Below are 10,819 nucleotides of genomic sequence, written 5' to 3'. Positions count from 1 at the left end.
GGGGCTAAGAAGTGTGTGCAACATTTTTTTTTATCATCTTGACAGTTCTTAATTTTAAGAATCTTATATCATCTTATAAACATCACAAACAAAGAATGTCATGTTACCTCTGACAGCTGTAAAACATGGGTAAATAGCCTACAATGGAATTTAATAAGTTCTATATCTGTGATTTTGTTGGATGTAGGCTACTTTTAAAGCAGCACCACCCCTCCCTCTCTATTAATTAAGATTTCTGGTATTGGAGTTTAGTAACAGGTTATGCTTAAGAACTTTAAAGTAGGTTTGAAGGAAACCCTGGTGTGTTTTTTTTTCAGTGCAGAGGTGCCCTTTCTGTTTTCTGTTGCCCAACTGTACACAGCTGGTGCCCTCTTTTCTCTTTTTGCCCCTCCAACATCCTGAGTCCACCACTGCCGTAGGATAAGGTACTACATTTCTTACTTGGTCTAAAAACCATGCTTGACAATCATTGCCATATTTTGTCCCCTTCATCAAATGTTTAGTCTAGTTTGTGGCAATAGCAAGGGGTCTCACCTCTGTACTTTTCTACTTACTGGGATGGGAGAGAATGCAGAATTCAACAAAATCACAGCTGGTTAAAGTCTAATTTTACTCCCCACAGAGCTGTGACTCAGTGAAACCTCCACTATCTGAAGTTTTGGTGGCTGGATCCTCGGCGGCGGCTCTAAACTCAGCCCCTGGCCAACCCTATCTCGACGAAGGATAGGAACAAAACTACTGGAAAGTTGAGCCAACATGAGTAAAAGTTTGAACAACTTTAAATACACCCCAGAGTTATAATCTAAACAACCTCTTTCGCTCTATTTCTATTCATATATAATTCACTTTAGATAAATGGCGAGGCAGCCCCATGCTGTGTCCTCTGTGTAGTCAGTGGGGTATTGTTTAGTGCAGTGTCTTGCTGATTGCCATCATAGCCATTGAACCCTATTGGTAACAGTATAAGTGAGATTTAAGCCTTGGTAACATGAGAGTGTGGAGGTGATTGATGTGAAATATGCCCTCCCTCATTGACTGGCTGAACTCCATTTTCTGCTCCTAATGCAGAAATCACTCCAGGTCCCCAGCATAATGATTTACGATGAATCTGTGTCAATGTTGAACTCGGCAAACCCCACGTAATCCATCTTGCAGATATACCTACCTACCCCGCCCCACCGTGCCTGCTCTCGCCCGCCCCGTCCCCCCTGCCTCCGCGATGGGAAGGTAAGGAATGCGTCTCTCTCCCTCTCTCTCCGTCTATAAGTGTTGAATCCATTACAGGGCTGATGTGTAATCACAGAGGACCTCTGTGCCCCCTCAGACTGTAATTACCTGGATACAGATACTCCCTCACTCCATCCCCTAGAGCTGCTCAAAGCCAAGAACTCTGTTAACCAGCATGCAGCGCTTTCAGCCTGCCTATCTGGGTGGCAATGTGGAGATAGATTTGAGAGATGGGGCCTGTAGGAAAAAAAAAATCAGGGATAAAATTGCATTTAAGTAATGGGATTTTGACCTTGCAGTGTGTAATGGCCATAGTTCACCTCGGAGATTGAATCATGCACAGAGCAAATCAAAGCCTGCACCTCTAAAAACTGACTGCGAAGCCCCCCCCCCCCCCCCCCCCCCCCCATCCCCCCCCATCCCCAACATATGGTAATCTTTTGAGGAGTGTACATGCAACATGACTGCACCGTGAAATCAACCCCCGTTGTCTGTCTTTGTCTCTCTTACACAGTGACATCGCTGTTGCTGCTGACAAACATTATCTTGTGTGTGATCATGTGCACAGTGTCATCCCCCCCCCCCCCCCCCCCGAAACCTCCCTCAAAATAAGTCAAAGTGGATGCCGGCTGTGTAGACACAGTAGGCTGTCACGCGGTGTCAAGCGTCGGTGTCAGCGTTGCATCTGTTGCAGTCACATCTCAGAAGACACAAGGAAACGTCTCTCTGTTGACTTCATCTGTTTGTTTGGCAGCCTGCCTGATTGCTGGAGTGTGCACTGCGCGAGGGGAAAGCGCCGGCTCAGTCGGTGCACATGCTGCCGACAAGCCTAATCCTCCTTTCGCCGGCCCCAAACAAACACACATCTCTGTTTGTGGCTTTCCCCCGGCACACACACACACACACACACACACACACACAAACACATCCTAAAAACTGTCCCACTGCAGTAATCCAAGCATCCCGAGTCTTTGCGGCTAGTCTCTGATACATTTTATGAACACAATAACACAACATGAATGTTTTTAGGCAGACTTTTTGTGAGATTTGTGCTTATTCTTGCAGCGAGTTAGATGAGGTGATTGATACCACTCGCGCATCATTACTGTGAAAAGGCCTGTAATATGTAAATATTCTGTATGAAGCTGGAGCTAGCTTCTCATTAGCTTAGCTTAGCATACATACTGGAAACGGGGAGAAAAAGCTCACACAAACAAGCTACCTTTCCCCCCTCCTAGCTTTTCCCTGTGGTATTACTGTTGGGGCCTCTGTCGCAACAACACAGCATTAGCAACATGGAGAAAAAAGATGAGGTGATACTACTCTCACTTCTGTACAGTCAATAAAAGCAGCCTGTGTAAAGATTCTGTTTGAAACCGCAGCTAGCTTCCTGTAAACTGAGCTCAGCATAAAGACTGGGTAACGGTGATAAAGCTAACATGGCTCCGTCCAAAGATAACAAAACCCCCCTGGCTCCAGATAAACTGACCGAAGTTCCTTCTTAAACTAGCTAAAGAAGTTAAATCTGGTTTAATCCCGGAAAAAAGACGAAAGTATACACAAATAGGCATTTTTAGTTTAAAAGGAATAGTATGCAAGCATTACCTACCTGCTGAATTAATGCTCAAAGCAAATCGGGGGCAGCATATCAGCAGAGCAATCGCTTACTGCTGCCATCTAGCTGCCATTAGCTAGTTTGGTCGGTTAGCTGTGCATTTAGCAGTCCAGACTGGGAGTCTGAATTACTGGGGGCTGTTGGTGTCTGCACCGCTAGCACAGGAGCTTTGGAAAGGTATGAGCCAGGGCTAGCTGGTTAGCATGCTAATTTCAGTAGATATCTCTGCAACACAATACATAGATACACAGACTAGCGAGTGGTATCAATAACAACTCTCAGCAGGAAAGTGAGCAAGCCAATTTCCAAAAATGATTTAACTGTCCACCTAATACACTGGTAATTACTTGAGTGGAAGAGTCTGAGCAGTCTACTTGTTTTTTTTCCTGATACACCTTTATCATTAACTGGGAGCTTCTCACGAACCCACATTTGTTTTTTGTTAAAACTTTTGCAGAAACTGAGCTAGAAATGAGAAATGGCTGCAGGACCGAACATCTGTAATTATCCCTAATGAGCTTATTCCTCAGCAGGCTGCGATTCTAATGGAAATGCAAAAGTTGGCCCGTGCTAGCCTTTGCGTCAACTTTAATGGCCAGGCGAAAGAGCTGAGGCGTCGCTTTGAACAGCAAGAACCGGCACCTGTACCTGATCAAATCTTCAAAGATTTTACACACAATTCCACGCAGAATGAGTCGAACTTAATAAGTAAGGCTTTTTGAAGCTGACCGTGACACCAGCTGAACCCTGACGCCCTCACATGATTAATAGCATTATGGTAAGTCCTTTTTTTTTTTCTTTTTGTTCAAGTAAAGGATTGTTTGAGGCTGTCTGATCAAAACATTCAACCTTTTATTGGTCCAACTGTCAAAGGAGGCTGACTTGAATCATTCTGTCTGAATGGGGAATGGACATGAATAGAGGGCATGAATTGATGGACTCATTAAAGAAGAATCTCTCTGTGATCAGAATGAAGCCTGTAACTGCAATTGATTAGTGTTTCAATGCAAACAAACACCCTATTCCTCGAGGAACAGGGACCCCGGGAGCTGAATAATGACTGACTTTCTGCTTATATAGCTGCACATCTGGACTCCAAGTTTGGAGTGAGAAGAGCGCATATAATCAGTTGCAAATGTTCACACAAACGGACCAGACTTCATAAATATGTATCCCCTCGGATAAAGAAAGGGAACAGCAGGTGATTGACGATTAATACTGACGTTCGAAACAAAAGAGCCCACTCGGCAGGTTATCACAATAACTCGGGCCAGCCGGCGTGAAATCCACATGTGAGGAGGACGCCTGTGCCACAGCTTTAGAGGGGATCCAAAATGGCTTCCGTCGGCTCCTGGAAGAAAATGAGATCAAAGTTGACACCCATCTGTGATTAATTCCACTTTATTGACAATCATCCAAAGCCAGTGAGACATAAACTGCAGTTGACCCGTCACTCAGGCTCATTCTTCTCGTGCTGAAGATACGTGGAAACCAGAGAAAGGAGGAATCGGCCAAAACTCAAAAGCAAGGACTACTTGATATGAGGAACCTCGCACATTTTGTGCATGGCGTCACCGTATCTGCCTCTCGTTAGCCACCTCAGCATCATAACACATGGAACAAACACATCCTCCATGATGACACATTACACCGTGGGAGTGAGTTATAACATGCTGCTTTACATTACGTGCATGCCACTCAAGCTTATGCAGACGTTCACTTATCGGGCTATATTGTGACAATTGATGCAGTGTTACAAGTTCGTGACAGAGATGACTTGCAGCTGCTTATGCGATCGGAACCTTCAGGCACACACTTAGTGAGAGAAGGATCGCTGCAACTGTGAATTAGGAGTAGCAGCTTAATGTTTCAGTGAAACTGTCTTGTTTTTTCAGATGTCATTTCACGCATTCCTAGCCCTAACTCTGCAAAATTAACGGATGCAGTATCTGCAAATGATAAGCCTCTTGCGCCTGAAAGTTTTTGTGTCTCCTTCGTCCTTTGCCCGCCTTTGTTGTCCAATGTGGAATGATAATCAAAAGTGTCAGACTGTTTGGATTTCTAGGATTCTTCGCAGATTTGCGATTACCATAAACCATAAGCCAAGCTAAAGCGACACTGGCTAAAATCACAGTGGGATGCTTATTTGTTAAGGCGTGAAGCCTCATAGCCTGGGTCCTGCTTTCAGCTTGCTCACACAGTGCCAGCGTGTACCCCTGAGTCCTGTTAGCGAAGCCCCTCGGGTTGCGGCAGATCAATTTCTACTTGCGCCCGTGAACACAAACGCACAAAATGATGCACAAACACAAATATGATCCCGTATTCATGCAATAACTCCCCTCTCTCTTTCTCTCACACACACGCGCGCGTGCTCGCTCGTCCACCGTCTACAAACATACCTATTTCTTGATTAATTGGATGCCCTGCCTAAGCTTCCCAGATTAGGCTTTGACATAGGTTATAATTAAATAATACAAATTCAGGAAGTGTACGAAATCTCTCATTTCCTGAACCGAAAATGTGAGTTTTAATTTACCTCATGCCGAGACGAGCTGTGGTCACCTGCAGAGAGCCAATTCAGCGCGCAATGCTCGGCGCATGATGTCTGGCTCGGACTGAATGCGTCGTTAAAATAAACCCCCAATGCCAATTTATGGAACAGCGGTCAAATATTTATCCAGTTGATGAGCTGGGCTGTGTGTTCCTCGCCGACAATAATTAAAGACAAACCCCGAGCTAAAGGTGAGCGGCAGCCATGACATCACTTCACGATTGCCGCTCAGATGGCCTGGTTTGAGCAGTGGACAATACAAAAAAAAAAAAAAGCCTCTAATTTGCATTATTTTCCTTTTCGTGAGTCGTGCGTGATAAGTAGAAGGGAGGCTGGATGCAGCTGGTTGTTTCTTCCTGTTAGCATGTGTGGGTAAACATCCTAAATGTCAGAGTCACTGCTTATCCAAACCAATTTAACCTTCTCAGCAGCTGCGGCGAGGAATAAGCACAGTCAGTCTGGGAGGGGGAAATAAGTGAGTTTGCCTTGTTGATTTGAACCTTGCACCTCCACCAAAGCACAACGTCGTCCCCGCTCGACATGACGCGGTGGAATATCAGCCTAATTCTCTCATCTGGAAAAAAGGACTACATTCCCCCATCTTCCAGCGCGAACACAATAGACTTCAAAGATGTGAGAATGAGCCTCGATGCCCTTATTCCCCTATGGTTGCCTGCTGCCTCCTCGGCGGAAGCTATTGAGACGTAGTTATGAATGAGTATGAATGGGGCCCTGGGTTGTGTGCTGTGGGAAGGGGGCCTGTTGTGAGAGCTGGGGTTTCTCAGACAGGGATCACAGCCCGAGGTGCTGCGTGTGTCCAATGAACAGTGCTGAGCACCCTGGGATAACAATGAGAGCAGAGCAGTTCTGAAAATCAATAAACTGCTGGAGCTCTCCGTATAGTCTCCCTCATAGAGAAATAACAGCACGCCAGAGTCGATTCGTGTCTCTTTCTCTTTTTTTTTTAATGTCTATCTCTTTTAACGCTCTCTGTCTCTTTGGCTATTGTTTTAAATCAAAAACACAGTCATACAAAAATCACAAAATCAGGTCAAAAACAGTACATACAGTAAACACTAACTCCTCTTCATTTAATCTTCATGCATTGAGGATACTTTCTATACGTTTTCAGCTAAATACAGCCCTTATAAATGTCACATCTAATCCACGGACTCACAGCATTAACGCGAAGATTGCGAGACGCGCATGGAAACAAGTCAGGACGGGAGAAAAGGGGGGATTTTGTAAATCTCCCATCAAAGTTGTCTAATTATGTTAATCAAGAATTCTCCAAATGTCAGCGTTGCTGGAGAGGATGAGATTTGGAGAGAGAGCACTGTAAATGATGAACCAACCAATCAGCTGGACCACAATGATAGTAATGACATTAATTAATTTAAGTTGGACATACAAAAGAGGCAGGCTTAAATCACGGGCACACTTCAAGAGTGAACACATGAATTAATATCAAGAATCAATTTGTTGAAAGATAAATGTTTTCTTATGCTGAATCAGCATAGATTCCCGCTCAGCGTTTATGGAAATTAAGAGTTTGGCTTCCCGAATAAAAATCTGCCATCTGGAGAGAGTGACATCCACCAGAACTCACTGATAGAATTAAATGAATGGAAGGATGTGTGTGAAACATTTTTTTTAACCACCTCTTGAATAATAAAATTGAAGAAAACTCATTCATTCCGCGAGACACGTGCTAGCCTGACAGTAGTCTGACCTCAACAGGGAGAAGTTTAGAGATTTAATCTATTGATCTTGAAAGCATAGCTCCACATTTTGGGGAAATACGCTTTGCCTATTTGCTTTCAAGCCCATGGATGAAAAGATTATTAGCCTACTTGCAATTAAAGCCTAGGCTAAGGCTAAACTGAGCAGCTGGTTAGCTTAACTTAGCATAAAAGTTGGAAGGGGCTAGCCAAGCAAGACCTCTAAAGCTAAAAGCTTAAAAAAAAATGTGGCATTCCTTCTCGCCTTCCATGACATTCACGTTACGATATCGCTGTTGTTCGAAATCATCTGCCACCTCAAATAGTTGCCAGTTTACACTATTACGTTACCTTTTAACATAGCTAGGTTAGCTATTTCCACCTGTTTCCATGCTTAGCTAACTGTTGACTGGTTGTAGCATAATATTTACCATACAAACACAACAATGAGTAATTTTTTTCCACCCTATTTCCTTCTGTTTCTAGTCTTCTTGCTCGCTTGCTAACCTGAGCTAGCTAGCTGCTTGTGGTAGCCTCAAATTTAGTGTTCAGGCATGAGAGTGTCAATCTTTTCTCCTGGCAAAACAATTTTTGGTTCATTTCTGAGTTAATACATGTTCACGATAATTAAAGAAAGGTTGTAGGTCAAGATGTTTTTGAAATTTTAAATATATATAACAAAGGAATTATCAGTTTATTCTTCGAGCAAAGCAGAATTTGACTGTGCACAGTCAAACCTGCATTCAGTTTCAGTAAAGCACAGGGGGCTCTGTGGCAGAGAGGGTCTAGTAGCATACATTAAAAACAATCAAGCTGTTTATTGTGTTTGCAATAATTAGATCTTAAACAGCAGGAGGCTTTTCCCCTCTGATTCACTAATTTGATACAGTATCGTCTCATCGCCGTGCTGCAGGTTAGCCACATAGGGAGGAAAGATTAATTTAATCCAACACTTTATTCAAAACTCCAGGGGATCCCCGCTAAATGTTGCAATCGCTTGCTATTAAATTAATGTTGTTGTTTGTTTCGCGACGGAACAAATAGGATATACTTGATGAATTAGTTCCTTTGCTGAGCAGAAAATTGGACATTTGAAATGATGCACGGCGGCAGTTGGAACATTATTAACATACCTGTGGGCAGTATTGGATAGCTAACAGACTGGAATTTAAATACGGTGTTATCACTTAATATTAGTGTTTATATCAATTTGATGAAGTGAGTCTTGGAGCTTGGATCTGTGATATATGATCATTTCAAAGACACATTAATAATTTGTTAGATCTGTTGCCAGGGCGCACTTGTAATTCTTGATTACTGACTGCATGTAATGCAGATGATTAAAGCTCGCCTCGTGTGAGTGTAAGTGGATGAGAGCGTTGGATAAAACGCCTGAAATGTGAACTTTTTTTTCAAGTTTTTCAATGGTCAGACCTATTTTGTGCTTCCTGGCAGTCATTGATGGGTCAGCCGTTCTTTAGGACACATATGCACACTATACTATAATTCCCATAACATCACAGAACTCTCCAGAATGGGCTTGAGACAGAACAAAACATTACAACCCCATTTGCATGTCATTAGGAAAAATGGAAAGCCACCTCCCCCCTGTGGGTTTAACCCCTTATAAATATATTTAAATATATAAATATCATGAATACATTAATTGAAATTACCCTCGACAACACAACCACTAAAAGCACGCCACAGCCCCACTAAGGAGCTGCTTTGTCTCCGGGGAGAGGTCATGCGCGCGGGCGGCCCCACGCGCACCTGGAAACACACAAACAAAAAAAATAAAATAAAATCACCACGACTCGGCCGCACATTTCACCCAACTTATTCCCTGACCTTCTCGTAAACACACACACACAGAGAGCCTCACGCTCCACCCTCTATAAAACACTCACACAGACGTCCTTCCCTCGGACCCCCTGTCACATAATCCGAGGCCTCATCCTGACTTTACAAACACAGGCTGTCTCTCTCTCTCTCTCTCTCTCTCTCGCTTGTCTTTCACTACTTTTCCTCTCCTCGCCTTCGCTCTCTCTCTCTCTCTCTGTTTTCATGGATCAGCGGAGAGAGCAATTACATCAGCGTCGGTCTGGCGGCCTGGAGATGAAGAGCTGTGTGGCTGTGGGCAAACACCTGGCCGCGGTTAGAGGGAGCAGGAGCAGTACGATGCAGGAGGAGGAGGAGGAGGAGGAGTAGATGCAGTGGAGACAGATGTGCTTCAGGTTCTTTGGGCTGTGGGGAGGCCTGAACGCACGGTGTGTGTCGGGGCGGGGGGGTTGAGTTCTGATGGAGAGAGCGCTAGAGCACAAACGTGAGAACCAACAGGATGTGTGTGTGTGTGTGTGTGCGTGTGCATGCGTGTGTGTGCCTATTTGTAAATCATGCGCGAGAGGTGGTGGCGTGGAGCCGGTGAAGCCCTAAAACAACCCCCCCATCACAAGCAGTTAACATTACAATCCTTCACAGCAGCCAAAACTCCGCGCCGCCAAAGTTTCGGGGCGATCCGTTCAGCATGCGTCTGCCTTTCTACTTATTGACAGAGTCACATCCATTTGCATTACAAAAGGGGGCTGTTTGAAAATATGCACAAAACATGTCATCTCTGATAGGGCTTCAAAAAATGCTTCAAACGTGCCCCAAAAAACTGCACGGAGAGTCAAACGTAAAGAGGACAATAGAGTGTAAAAACACGCTGCCATCGCTGAGGGATATTTAACTTAAATGAAGGGAGAGGGGAAGGAGAGAGAGAAAGGCCATGAAACAAAGAAAAAGCGGGAGTGAAAGAAGAAACGGAGCGATAGAGGGGGCGAGAGAGCGGGGTTTGCGTGTCACAGATCTGCTCTTTGACCTCAGTCTAACCTCCGAGAGGCCCGAGACAGGCATGTGGTTGCCATCTGGCCTGGCTCACCCCGCTGTTATACCAGCTGATTTATTCTTAAATGTTCTTTGGATTATGCTGCTATGGCTGACTTAGCTTTAGTTTTTTTTCCCCTTTTCGTTGTTCATAGCTCACGTCGATTTTAACCCTTGAGGTGTTTCAGGCGGCACGTAATAACGTTTTTTTATAACACGTGTAAGTTGAATTTTAGTGGTTATATCGAAGCAATCATCGGAATTTTGGGTTACATTGAACGTGTTTGATTTGAGCTGTTTATATGAGACAATAACTACATTGGTTTAAGTTCAAAGTATAATTAGGAGGTGCTGCATTTGGACTTGTTGGACGACTACAGTTACAGTTCTTACCTTGCAAGCCAAATATTTGACATGCAGAAGATGCAGTAAAGTCACGAAGGATGACGCAACACGGACACTGAACGGACATGAAGTGTACCAATCTGGTATAGGTTTAAGTGGCACTTAAGAGTGGAAGCTGGTACAGACCCAGTTTAGAGACATCCGCGCTAAACAGGACGACAGCTTATACATTCAGAGAGACAAACACGTACGGTAAGACACTTGGCTGGGACGCTTGTGCTGTGGGGGAACACACAACGCAAACCGCGGCTTGTCTTTTTCCAAGATTCCTGGCTTAGATTTAGTTAACCACTGATTAAAGGCTCCTGTCAGTTATTCGCCGAAGACATTTGGCAGACTCCGCAACTCAAGATCGATTTCATATATCAAATTCAATTTATACGCCCGACAATCACGTGTTTGTTTACCGTCCTTTTAACGGCAGGCTCTGAA

Source organism: Sparus aurata, chromosome 14, assembly GCF_900880675.1.
Source record: "Sparus aurata chromosome 14, fSpaAur1.1, whole genome shotgun sequence".
NCBI classification, from domain to species: Eukaryota; Metazoa; Chordata; class Actinopteri; order Spariformes; family Sparidae; genus Sparus; species Sparus aurata.
The sequence above is the reverse complement of the archived record's forward strand: the minus strand, read 5'-3'. Positions refer to the sequence as shown.